This window comes from Protopterus annectens, chromosome 5.part0 (genome assembly GCF_019279795.1).
Source record: "Protopterus annectens isolate FY-2018-M chromosome 5.part0, PAN1.0, whole genome shotgun sequence".
NCBI classification, from domain to species: Eukaryota; Metazoa; Chordata; order Ceratodontiformes; family Protopteridae; genus Protopterus; species Protopterus annectens.
In genome coordinates this window covers 1014493697-1014507441 of record NC_056735.1, presented here as the reverse complement: position 1 = coordinate 1014507441, position 13745 = coordinate 1014493697, and positions in this window count along the sequence as shown.

Here is a 13745-nt window from a genome sequence, read left to right as displayed (position 1 = left end):
AGACTACTGCAGCAGTTTTCAATATGAAGAACATAATCCAGTTCTGTAAGTTAAACTTACCCTAACAGTAGATGTTTGAATGATCACTGCTGCAGTAGCTACTCTCCCCACCTCCCTCCACCCCCCTTGCTGTTTCTTGTGGACATTTATTTTTGTCATTCCCAGCATTATCTTTTCAGGGCTCAGCCTCCCTCTCTGTGTTGGCAGGAAAGCATTGAAGGGCTTGGCACCCAAACTTGTTTTTTAGTCAGCTCAGCTCAAGCTGCCTGACACTTTATGTGTGTGGAAGGTACAGTGAAGCTTTGGAAATGGGCAAGCTGTTATATCCTTCCTAGAATATAACCCCCATATAACTAAGGCTACTGCAGCAGTGATTATTTGAACACTTACTGTTATGGTAAGTTTGCTTACACAACTCTACTTTCTCAAAGCATCTATTACTTCTAACACTGTCATCTCTTTAATCCAAAATTTGACATCGAGAGATGATTTTTTTTTCCACTAATACAAATCCAACATTTCAGTGTTTGTTTGTCATGGTCATTATATTTTAATGTCAACATTGAAACAGTTCTTAAACCTAACAACTTAACTTGTACATTCAAGGCAATCTCTAAATAATTTGATGGTATCATTTGTCTATGGCAAAGGTGATGACTCCTTACTGACCTTCCATCCTTTTGTGCCAATCACCGCCTTTTCATTTGTAAGTTTATAAATGCACTGAGAAGAAACAGAGGTACCAGTAATGGGCCATTGCAAGGGAAGCTCCTTATATGGTAACTCTGTCCTCATTAGAGTAACATAGTGATGGTCTAAATTAAAATTTCATCCAGCCACAGGTACAGCCTGTCTTTCTGAATTATCCAGTTGACCAGCATGACCTGTGAACTGAAGAATTCATTGCTAGAGACTGAAAAGACTATCCATTCTTATGAGTTCATAGGTACGTTCTAGGCTTGCTGCCTCTGCATACCATTATAAGACTAATTTCCCATCAAAGTGGAGAATAAGACTATATGCCATGTGTCTAAAACGGAAACATGTTAACCATTACCCAACTCCCCCATGGGGTGAGGAGAGAGGGTGTTTTTGGGAGTACCTATCCTGCTATGAAAATCTTTGAGAGATATTGTTGTAACCAAATTACAAACACCTACATTGAATAGGGAGAGCAATGCCACTGAATAAAAGCTTTCTGCATTACCCATTGCTTACTCAACCCAGGTACAGATGCTGAATTGCACAAAGGGTGGTTAAGTGCACATGGAGAAAAAGTGATTCACTTAAGATGATAGCGGTCACTGGCAATGCCTATAAATAGCTCTGGTGAGAGTAAAAAAAGGTCACTAAGGCTATAATACAAAATGGTTGGTCGTGCAAGAAATAAAGAAAAGGGTAATTGCTCAAATGTTTATTCCATTGGCATGTATAAGGTGATATACATGTAGCAATATGTAGTCTAGTCATAGCAAAAGAGGTAGATGCTCTAACACTCTGTTAAATATTGACCTTGCATTCATAGCAGAGAGCTGGACAGCTTGCAGCTCTGAGTCAAATCAGTTTCCATGCCCTCTGGCAGGGAAAGATTGGTAGTATGGCTTTCTATGTCAAAAATGTGTCCAGTGTTGCTCAGGTAATTAGCTGGGAAAGTAACAATTTTGAATACTTCCTGAGAGCATCAGCAAACTGCAGGTAGTGCCTAATTTATAATGCAGCAAGCAATGAAATATCCGCAAGAATTCATACATTCCTCACTGGTTCACTCATTAAATTAGAGTGATACTTATATCTTAATCATCCATAAGATTAATAGGTCTATCTAAACAATTTAATTCTAATATAGACACTTGGGAAAGTAGAAGTTATTTCCATTTGTGCTTTCATAAAAAGGCTTTCACTAAACTTGATAATGTACACAAACATTACAACCACAGAAATGAAAATAGAGCTAGTTTCTTATCCTACTTTAGTGTTGAACTCCTCCTGTTAAATTCAACCTCCGTATAGCTAAATTGATGCAGAACTTAAAGGAAAATGTGGCATGTAGTGATTTCAGTCTTGCAGTTGACAATCTCCCTCACCTTGTGGGTGATCCTAATCTGCTGGTGGTAGCTTTCAATAAAACATCAATGGTGCTTTACATTGAGTGCATCCTGCTGCTACTGAGATGCATGAGCATCTGCAGGGTTAGATCGTCAGTAATTCCCAAAAAGGCATAATGCAGAGGAAACGTGTAAATAAACTGGACCTACTCATATCCTGCTTGATGTAATATGGGCTGCCTCTCAGTAAAAGACTTTTTATAAGATGGCAATATTCTTGCCTATTGAGACCTCTTCAGTACTGAAACAACCAGCTATGTTTTTCAGATTTGTAGAGTGACACTTCAATCAGAATACCTCATCAAACTAAAGTTTTTTTCAGCTGAGAAAGTATAGCATTTTTCAATTATTTGTAAAAAAAAGTTCTGACTTAATTGGGCAGAAGACTCTCCTTTATGCATCCATATTGATGAACTCTGTATTTTATGCAGAAACTTCTTACTGGACATTCAAGATCCAAACAGAGAGATGGTAAAATCAACAAGCAAAAGAGAGCAGTATTGCTGGAACTGAATTCATCATCAGGTCTTGGTGAGTACCCTGACAGGGTGGACCCTATTTTTAAAAAGATCTCACCAATACAACAATGATGTGTAGTCTGTATTTTATACAGCATATATCATAGATAGAACTAGGATAAAAATAATGCTGGGTGCACAAGTCCTAGGATTAGAAAACTGCCTGATCCTGGTATGTGCACTGGTGCCAGGACTAGAAAAAATGACAGTGTAGAATCCTCAAGACAGAGAAACATTCCTAGAACTGGATTAGGCCAGGCTAAGGGAGATTATGGCCACCCCTTTTGTAGATGGATGCAGTATTCCACAAAAAAACACAAAAACTGACAGGCCAATAAAATAGAAGTTAAACAGAGAGAAGCCAAAGTTATGGAATACATGTGAAGTAAAGAATTTAGTGTAGAATGTCTAACACAGGATATGTCACAGCATGATAGAGCAATGAGTCCCCAAAGTAAGATGAAACAGGTAGACATCTGAAAAAGAAAAATCGAAAAAAAACAGATTTAATATGCTGCAATACTTATGCAAAGGAGAAAACACAACTAATCAATACAAAAAAGAGGAACCAAAGGTATTTGAAGAGAAATGTAGGCAAATACATCCAGATATGGAAAATTTCACAAAACAAAAAAAAAAATAAAAAAACAAAGGGAGAAGAAGGAAAAGAGGATTAGAAATGGAGAAGTTAAAGAGATAGAAACTGAAGCTGGAGGAATTTAGTGTAGAAACTCCATCTGAAACAGATGGAGCAAGAAGCATCTGATCACTTGCCACATGAAGATACTCTAGGGCCTTCAGAAGGAAATCAGTACAAAAATGTAGTTGGAGTTGCCCAGCAAGAGAAACAGCAGGAAACAGTGGCAACTGTGATGCAGTCAATGTTGTAGAGTGATAGCCCTGTGAGTTCTAATATGAAAGAGCAATGGATGATGCAGGATGCAACTGAAGAGAATATGTCACAGGAAGATGTTCTGGAACTTTCTTTAGAATGCCCACAGGAAGCAGAGAAGAAGGAATGTGCCCTCAGTTTAGAAGAAAATAATCTAAGGAAAGAGTTGCTTGATTTAAAAAAAATGGAAAGACAAATTTAGATCAAAGAAAGAAATAGATTACAGAAAATCAATAAGACACAAATATTAGAAGTCTGATAAAACAAATGAACACAATAATCAAGACTACTAACAGAAGTTCATGTGACGCAACAGAAGTACATAGCGTATATTACTAAGCAGCTAAAGTCTTGCCACAAAAACACAGGGAAAAAAATCAAATGCCATCATAGATGAATCGAATAGGAAAAGCTATAAAGCAATTAAGACAAGAAGTCGCATTGTTAAAAAGTATAGAAGAGGGAACAGATTAATAAAAATACTTACAAAAATAGACAAGCACCACTCAGTATAAGAGCACACCAGGATGTGTCATACATTATTGCAAATAACAAACTAAAGACATCAGCACAGGCAGAAAAACTTAGACAATATGCAGATAAGTATAAAGGGGAAGTATGAAATAAGCAAATCACTGATGACTCAAAAGATTTTATAGAGAAATGGGAAACAAAGAAAAAGGAATAGAAACTCCACCGAAAAAGAGGAAATCGACACAATTTGGAGAAATATTTATGTAGACCCTGTGGAACATAGCAAGGATGCTGAATGGACAGAAAAATTAAATGAAACAGTAAGGAGTTCAAATGTACATTATATGAAATGGGGTGATTTAATGGCCAGAGGAATTGCAACAGAATTAAGAAAAGCTCCTAATTAAAAGACCCCAGGCCCAGACGTAGTATCTAACTTCTGGCTAAAACAATTAACATCTTTACAAGAACATTTAGATCAAAGTAAAAACTACTTATATGTGCACCCCGGACTGACACCAACCTGGATAACAACAGGAAAAATTATACTACTCCTTAAGACTGGACCTGCAACTATCCTAAAAGCTATAGAACAATAACCTGCCTTCCGTTGATGTATAAACACGTTAAAATTGATGCCGACAGAATTTATAGTCGTTTAGAAGAAAACGCAATCAGGGCAATAGAACAGAAGGGTAACAAAAGAAGGTCATATGGAACAAACGATCAATTGATGTTAAATAAAGTCATAATGGAAAACTGTGAAAAGGAGAAGAATCTAAGTATGACATGGGAAGATTGCTAAAAAGCATTTGACAGCATCCAACATTCAAGGATAAAGGTGTGCTTACAAGTAAGTAAGATATACCTTACATTGATCAATTACATTACAATGACCATGAAACAGAGGCAAACCACTTTGTAGCTAAGCCATGATAATGCACAAATTATTACTATAAGGAAAAATAATCAGTGGGCAATATTCCAGGCTGACTCCTTGTCACCGCTGCTCTTTTGTCTTGTCCTTAACCCATTAAGCTGTCTACTTAACAGATTAGGTCATCATTATAATTTGGCTCCCAGACAACAACACATTGTAAAGACTTATCATCTTCTTTTTGTGAATGATTTAAAACTGCATACTTCATTAGATGAAGAGCTGAAAGCAAAACTGCAAGTGGTTAAAACTTACTCAGATGAGATAAAAAGTATCATTTGGTCTTGATAAATGTGCAAAAACAAAACAAGCAGGAAAACTGCAGCACCAAGAAAATATCAGTTTGGGACAGACGTGTGATGCGAAGTAACTTAACCAGGAAGGACTGTATAAATATTTGGGAAATGATAAAGGATTGGTGATAAAACCTGAACCTGAAAAGCTCAGTAAGGAATAATTTAGAAGATTAAAATGAATACTCAAAACAACCCTGACCTCTAGTAACAAAGTCCAAGTGATAATCCAATTTGCTCTTACAGTTTGCAGGTGATTGACTGGCTCCAAAAGGTATTGGATCAGCTGGACAGGAAAACACGAAAAATGCTTCACGCTTATCAAATGCTACATAAAAATCTTGTATACTAAGATTATATATTCCTCATTCTAAAAGAAGTAAGACCCTCCTCAAAACTGATTACATGTATAGATCAGCAGTCATTGGGTTATAACACTGCACACATATCTGCTGGCCTCACAAGATCCAAACATAGTAAAAATTATAAAACATGAAGACAGCAAATCTAAGATGACCTCCCTGCTTAGTTTTGCAGAAGCATACTGGTGTGTAAAGGAAATGGAAATCAAACTAAAGGCTGAAAACAAACAAATGAAACTCTAAAATTCAGCATTCCAAAATATAGAAAAAAAGAAAAAAAGTCCCTGCAAGGGGCTACCCCAATGAGTGCATGACAAAAGGACATGCCCACCCCTTGCTACTTATGTCTACCAAATCAGATGTCACACCTTTTTGGTGAAAGTGGAATCCCTGGGAGACTGACAAGTCCACCTTCTAGGGAGAAGTAAACAACAATATGAATGTCAGTCATGAAGTGTTTTGTAAACTTGGTTCTCTTCAAGGAAAGTACTAATTTTTGTCTCTCAACTTTTTTGCAACATCTGATCTTGTGAGAAACAACATCTTCTTCTAGCCTCTGTATTCATGTTGTAGTGTTTCTCCCACAGTCCTCATCTGTTTTTCTTTCTACTTCATAGTGTGGTTACACATGTGAATCTTTGGTGTCTGTTCTTGGAATTCCATACATGGCATGGGCATCTCAGGACTCTAGTAATCTGATACAGTACAGCTGGTAGTGTGCATACTTCTTCTGGAATAAATAATGGATTGACCTAACATAGTAGTGTTGATAATACTCAGGTTTCTCCCTTTTGATGTTTAGAAAAAAGTGATGGATCTTTATTCATTTAAAGATTGCCCTGAGTACTTCATGGAATGCATGCATAAAAGCAGACGGAACTTCAGCCCTGTCAAGACCAATGTATTTGTTTTCCTTGCACCCATTATTTGATCAACTTATTACTTGAAATCTTTCATTTTTATGGCAGTAAAAGGTCAGTTATTATGTCAAAATTGAGAAATCTTGGAAGAGTCGTCAGTAAAATGGCAGTCAGTTTACATTCAGCTGACAGTGATAATTGCAACATCATTTAACTGCTGAGGATGATTACATTCAATTGCATTTTTTGATTAATGAACAACAGAGTGGTTGATCCCTATGATCTGCTACCTGGGCCCTATCCTCCATCTTTTTTCTATCTGTTTAAAATAGATGCTTCATAATTTACTTGATCATGTGCATCCACATCAAATCACAATTGACTGTTTTTATTTCTGTGTGAGAAGCACCTGAACTCCTTTGAGCTCCTGTTATATTTCTTTCTCTTCCATCGCATGTATCTTTCGAGTAGTTTCACTCTGGACTTGCATCAGCAATCTGATGTCTCTCTACTTGTATATGTTCTATACCTTACTCAGGGTATGGACTGACCATAACCCAGGAGAGCAGCAACATTAGCTTCTGGCTTCTGGAGTGTATTTCGCAGGGGATACACTTCAACATTCAGTTGCCTGCTACAACATCTCTTTTTCTTTCTTTCTGGTGGTGCATTTATCAGATTATTGTCCTGCTCTGTTGTTATCAGTTTTACTCTGTCTGGCTGTTAATTCATGTCAAGGTTGCTATAAGACAGATATTTTGAATCAGTTTTTGGAAACTCCATTAACAGCCCAATTGATAAGCTTTGTAAGTCTATATATAGGATCACCCCATCACCCACCAATGCATCTAACTTAGTATACTCATTGAAGAAGTTAATCTTGTTCTGTTTCTTCAAATATCTCAGAAACAATGACATTATACTAAGAACCAACCTGTATGTAAGTGCACTAGCCACTTTCCTTATTTCTAACATTGTTCAACTGCATCATACTATTCAGCCATTTACCAATCCAATTTCTTGGTCACAACTTTAAATCCAAGCCATCCAGTTTTTCTAGTTAGTCAAAGTTGTTGCTGAAAGCCAAGTAGACAATGTCTACTATTATTTCATCATGTGGTTCTGTAACTCAGTCATAGAGTATGTTAACATTATCAAAGCAATAAGACATTCCCTGAAAACCAACCCTAATACTGCTGCTGAGATAACTGGTCTGTGATTTTCTAGATCTTTCCTTCTCCCCTCCATGTATAAGGATACCACTGATGCAGTTTTCCAAGCCACTGGCCCTTCTGTTACAACCAGTACTGGCATGCTAGACATATTTTAAGTATCCCAGGAGGAAGCCCATCTGCCCTATGTACTTTGTCCTTCTTTAAAAAAAGCCAGTTCCATCTCCACCTTCTTTCTCTCTCTCTCTCTGCCTTCTTTCTCTCTCTCTCTCTCTCTCTCTCTGTCTCTATCTCTATCTTTCTCTCTCTCTCTCTCTCTCAGTCTCTCTCCCTCTCTCTGTCTCTCTATCCTTGTGTCTGTTCTCTGCTCTGTCCCAAATCAAAGGTTTTAATCTGGGTCTATTTCTGACAGTTCCCTTTCTTTCTACATGAAGTGGTGTGTCTCTTTCTCTTGGATCTCACACTTAATAGCCTCTATATGGAGCTTACTACTAGACCACCATTTCACTATTTTGTACCATTTATGAATGAACTATACCAAAACAACTGTATGCCACATTCCATCTTATCAGTAGTCCTTATTAGTTTCATACCTGGATAGTAAACATATGGTCTGAATATCCACTGAAAAGCTTAATTGTGTAACCTCATTTTAGTAAGAATCTGTTAGCTCTGCCTAATGAATACATACCCCAGATGTGAATTTGTGGTCTCCCATCATTTGGTTGAATCTGATTGTGAACATAAGAACACAGATATCTGATTACTTTGTCCAACTTTAGAGGTTATTAATAAAATAAAGTATGAGGATGAAGTGCTAAATTTCCTGAAAGTCATAACACTACTTTTCTAGGTGTTAAGAGTGAGACCATATTTATCAGATAAGGCATTGTGTTACTAAGCCCTTAATGGAGAATTTGAGAATCAAAAGAGGTTTTCACAACTATGTACAGTTTGCATTTGCCAGTGAATTTGGTAAACCACACACCTTTGACTTCTAGTTTCATATCAGACAAGGAATGAGAAGGAGAAGGGGTGGAGAACTCAGACATTTGGGAAAAAACTACGACATTTGGGTACAGACTATGACATGTGTCTGGGTATGGGAATTACCTGTGGCTTTAACAATATAAGTCATATCAATAAGTCATTCAGCTATCAAGCAGACTACATAGAGATTAATGTTGAACTGGGAAATTTATGAGTAATACCTGCATGGTTGATGTTGATACATCTTAAACAACTAAGACAAGTAGCTTGGATAGACTGACCCACAACAAAAGTTTTGGTCTCCTTTTCAAAGATGTAATCTAGGCTGATCAGACATGATCTAACTTTTGCAAATCTGAAGTGGTGGGATGAAGAGACTCTTATATCATTTTTAATTAGCTCAACAATTAAATGTTTTATCACTTCATAAATGATACTCGTGAGGCTAATGGGTAGCTAATGGGTCTATAATTGCTGGGTTAGTTGTAGAATTGATCTTTTGTAGTGGTACTACAATGGCTATTCTCAACACATCTAGGCATAACCAGTGTAGAGCAATGACCTGAAAAGATTAAAGAGGGCAGGTTGGGTTAAATGGAGCTTTACACTTCTCAGCAGGCAACTGTAGATGTTATCAGGCTGCACATAAATACTGTTCTTTGTTTTGGATAGTGCAAAAAGGATCTGATCCTAAATGATTTTCATTGAGGTAGTTTGGAGCATGATGTGGAGAACAGTTGAATGAGTAGGCTGAATTAAGTTATAAATACATTTGTCAGCAAATAAACTAGTAATATCTCTGAGGTCAGAATAGAGAGAACCATTACATTCAAGCTCCATGCAGTAATGTGTGATACCCCTGATATTACTAATGCAACTAAAGGAGGCTTTGTTTTTGTCTTTACTGGTGGTTGTACCATAACTTCATAACTGACTTTACACTTCTTAATGGTATACTCCAGAGTTTTACTTACGAGATTTAACTCCATTTTATAGTGAGGAGGAAATGTACTTTAGATGACCAAAAGGCATTTCCTCTTTTTGTAGAATTGTTTGATTCGAGGATTCCACCATATTGGTTTACTTTAAAATGTATTAATGTTGTTAAGACACATGTGAATAGACACCGTAATACTGTGAAGTAAAAGGGAATAAAATTCAGAGAAGTATGGAGTAGTATTGGATTTGAGTTTGTTTAGTGAATTATGACAGTTTTGATTATCAAGAAGATCAATAAATTCTAAGTGATTTTGGAGTAACCCTGAAAGTAGTAGGATTCTCATGGATTATAAAGGATGCATTAAGGGAGAAGTTCATAACGACATGATCACATTTAAATAGGGTGGAGGAGTTATAAGGATTAGAACAGGCTGGGGATATATTTCTGAAGACAATATCTTGAAGGTTGCATTTTTGGAAGGAAGGAGGTATTTTTTATCTAAAGAGCAGTCATTTACAAAATCAAGAAATCCTTGACCATATTTACTGTTAATATTGCAAGCTGGCCAGCTGTTGGAGAAGTATCTAAAATCTTCCATAAACAGTGTATCTATAATGTTGTGTCTTTCGGTTTTTCTCGGTTAGGGGTCACCACAGCGAAACTCCGGTCCGATAATGATTGCCAGTAGATTTTTACATGCCGAGTTGCCAACCCTGATGCACAACCTTCAACGAAGGTATGCCCATTCACGCATGTCTCCACACAGAAGACGCTCTAGCTGAGAATCGAACAGGACAGTGCATCTATAATAATAACTAAATTTTCCATCTAACTTAAGTACACTTCATGCTCTGACTAGGTCATGGACATGTATCTGTAATTTTTAATTATGTGATTGGTGGTTTTATTGAGCATCACTATGAGTTTTTAATCTCCTGGTTGATATCGTGTAAGATTTGATGTGATATGTGGGGGACACAAATACATAAAGACAAACAATGTATTCACAGAGTAATTGAATGTGTGATATGTTTTGAAGTCAGACACTGTGAAGGGTCTTCACAAATATAAATAACTTGGAGACTACGGAATGCCTCACTTTCTGAAATGTTGTTGTTTAGGCTTCTAGTATTGAGCTGTGTTACTTTAAAGTTATTTGGATTAGAATATACTTCATGGGGATGTTCATAAATTTAACTTTGCTCAAAAAAGAATTTTGGTGAGAGAAATATTTTACCAGGTATGCAATGGATGTGAGGGTAGAGGTGAAGTCCATCCCTGACAAGCAGAACGACCTGGTGACTATTTTGCCCTGACAGACACATATGAGATTTCAATGGGATGATAGCAATTAACAAGAACGTTATTCATAGGTTCATAGGTTCATAGGTTCATACTAGGCTATCTGCCCTAGGGCATTTATAAGCCTAGCCAAAATGTGTTTGGCTTTCGCCACCCATTTTAAATTTATTTTGCTATGCCCTTTTTCGAGGTTAGTATACTGTGCCTCTGTCTAACAGTGACACATAAGTGATACCCGGGGTAAACCTACGATCTCCCATCCACTCATCAAGATTCCTCTTGAAGAGAGTCAATGAGGGACTCTGCCTAACCTGGACTGGGATTTTATTCCAGAGTGAAGGGAGCCTCTGGGTTATGAATCTGTCCCTCCAGCATGTCCTATTTATTTCAGTGCTGAGGTTCAAGTCTCTTGAGCACGTAGCCCGATGGGATTTGGATTTTCTGAGGTGCAGCATGTCCATTAATTCCGGGTTGGACATGGCTTTATACGTCAGGCACAGATCGCCTCTGAACAGGCGGTATGCCACTGAGTAGAGCTGGAGTTTCTTTAACCGGGCAGCATATGGCATCTGTTTGAGCCCTTTGATCCTCTTGGTGAGGTACTTTTGGGGTCTTTCCAGTTGCTGCAGGTGTCTGGTAAGGTACATCCCAAAAGGGGCATTGTACTCAATTATGGGCCTGATGAGGGATGAGTAAAGAGGCACGATGACCTCCCTGATCTAGATGTGAATCCCTTCATGATTAGGTGGGCTAGATAAAATGTTTTTCTAACCACTTTGGCCACGTGGTTGTCAAATGAGAGATTGCTATCAACTTGGGTCCCCAGGTCCCTAATTACTTCTTCTGTACTTAATGGATTACCACCTATGTGGTAATTTGTGGCACTTTGTTTTGCCAAAGGGATGACTATACACTTTTGGCATTTAGCTTGAGGCCATGGCTCTGGCACCAGTTGTCTGTTTCTATGAGGCCCTTTTGGAGGATGCTTGTGTCAGCTGGAGAGTCGATTATGGCGCCCAGTTTGCAGTCATCTGCGAACTTGGTCAGCCACAGTCCTTCCTTGTTTGCCTGTACCTCCGAGAAATATATACCGAACAAGAGAGGTCCCAGGACTAAGCCTTGTGGGACACCACTTGTAACTGGTTTGGAGTCTGACATGGCTCCAGCAATTCTAACCATGTGGGTTCTGTCCTTGAGCCAGTTTGCAATCCATCTAGTGAAATAGGGGTTTATATTTAAGCTGGTAAGCTTATCTATAATGCCCGAGTGGGGTATTGTATCGAAGGCTTTTGCGAGGTCCAGGTAGGCTGTGTGGACCACCTTCCCCTCATCAATGGCCTTGGTGACTGTTTCAAAGAAATCAACCAGGTTTAAGAGGCAGGATCTGCCCTTAACAAAGCCGAACTGGGTAGGATCCAGTGTTTGTAGGTCCCCAATATCTTTATTTATGAGGTCCATGATGATCCTTTCCATAGCTTTGCAGACCAAGCTAGTCAGGCTTATGGGGCAATAGTTTCCAGGATCCGTTGAGGCACCACCTTTATGGAGAGGGACCACTGTTGCTGTACGCCACTCTTTGGGCACATATCCTGTAGTAAGGCTGAGATTGAACAGTAGTTTTATGTTTGGGTTTAGCTCTTCTTGGAGTTCATGTAGGGCAGCCGGGACACCATCTGGTCCCATTGATGCTGTGTTTTTGCTTTGGAGAGGAGGCTCTTACCTGAGCATCTGAGATGTCAGGGGCAGCACTCTGCTGGGATAGATATTTGCCCTTTTGGTGGGGAGGGAGTTTGCTGACCCTGTCAGCTAGGATGTTGGCAGTGTCTGTGGGTTCGGTGTATTTTTTGACATTTTGGACTAATTCTGAGCACATCTGGGAATTACCACCCAGGTTCCTAACATAACTAAAGAAAGCCTTGTGATTATCCTTAGTGTCCTGTGCAATTTTTCTCTCGAAGCTGGCCTTAGACAATTTTATGTGTGCCCGTAGTTTTTTGCTAATACTGATCAGTGATGCCTTCCCTTTTTGGGATTTTGCTCTATCATTTAGTAGCTTCCTCCTTCTATTTTATAGTTTGTTTATGGCTGGGGTCCACCAGACAGGACGTCTGCCTTTGGAGGATTGGGTCTTGGTTTTATTTGGGATCGCATGATCCATGCATTCCTGAAGGTGTTCATAGAATGCGTTTATAAAGGATTCTGCGGTCTGGGCCGTATTTTCCACAGGCCCGGGGGCTTTGAAGGATTCCACCTCAGTTTTGAGGAGTGTGAAATCTTAGCCATCTTAGCATATGTAGATGCAGTAATAACTATTTTGTTATTATTCTCAGGGAGCATTGAACACTGCCCAGTACTAGGGCCTTCCTTGGAAATATGAAGATGGAGCTCAGTAGTGTCTCTCTTCATGTCTCTGTCAGGGCAGAACACTTAAGATCTTTCACATTCACTTGGGATACTATAAGATTATATTAATTTCTGGAAAGGTGAAAGGTCCTAAGGACCCTTGTGATGTCCCTTAATTCTAGCAGCTGAGAGGCAGTTCATTATTGTCTTCTCTTTGCCCAGCAAAGTGAGTGTAGTGCTCATATGACTAACAATGGAATCACAATCTACTAGGAATTTGCTAGAATCTGATTTTGGACGAGAGTACCTTAAGGGCATAGGTTTGCAGACATGGTGATTTGCATTAGAAGTAGATGCTTGTGTAATAGTGGAGACGGTTGCAGAAGTGATTCTTGGTGCTTGAGGCTTGCTCGATGGGTTCCTGGAATGGTTGCGGAAGGATTGATAGCCATCTTAGCATATGTAGATGCAGTAATGTGCTGCTGTTTATTGATATGTATACCACACCAAAACACCATACAATGAAGTCAGAATTCAGTACATTATAAAAGTGTTGT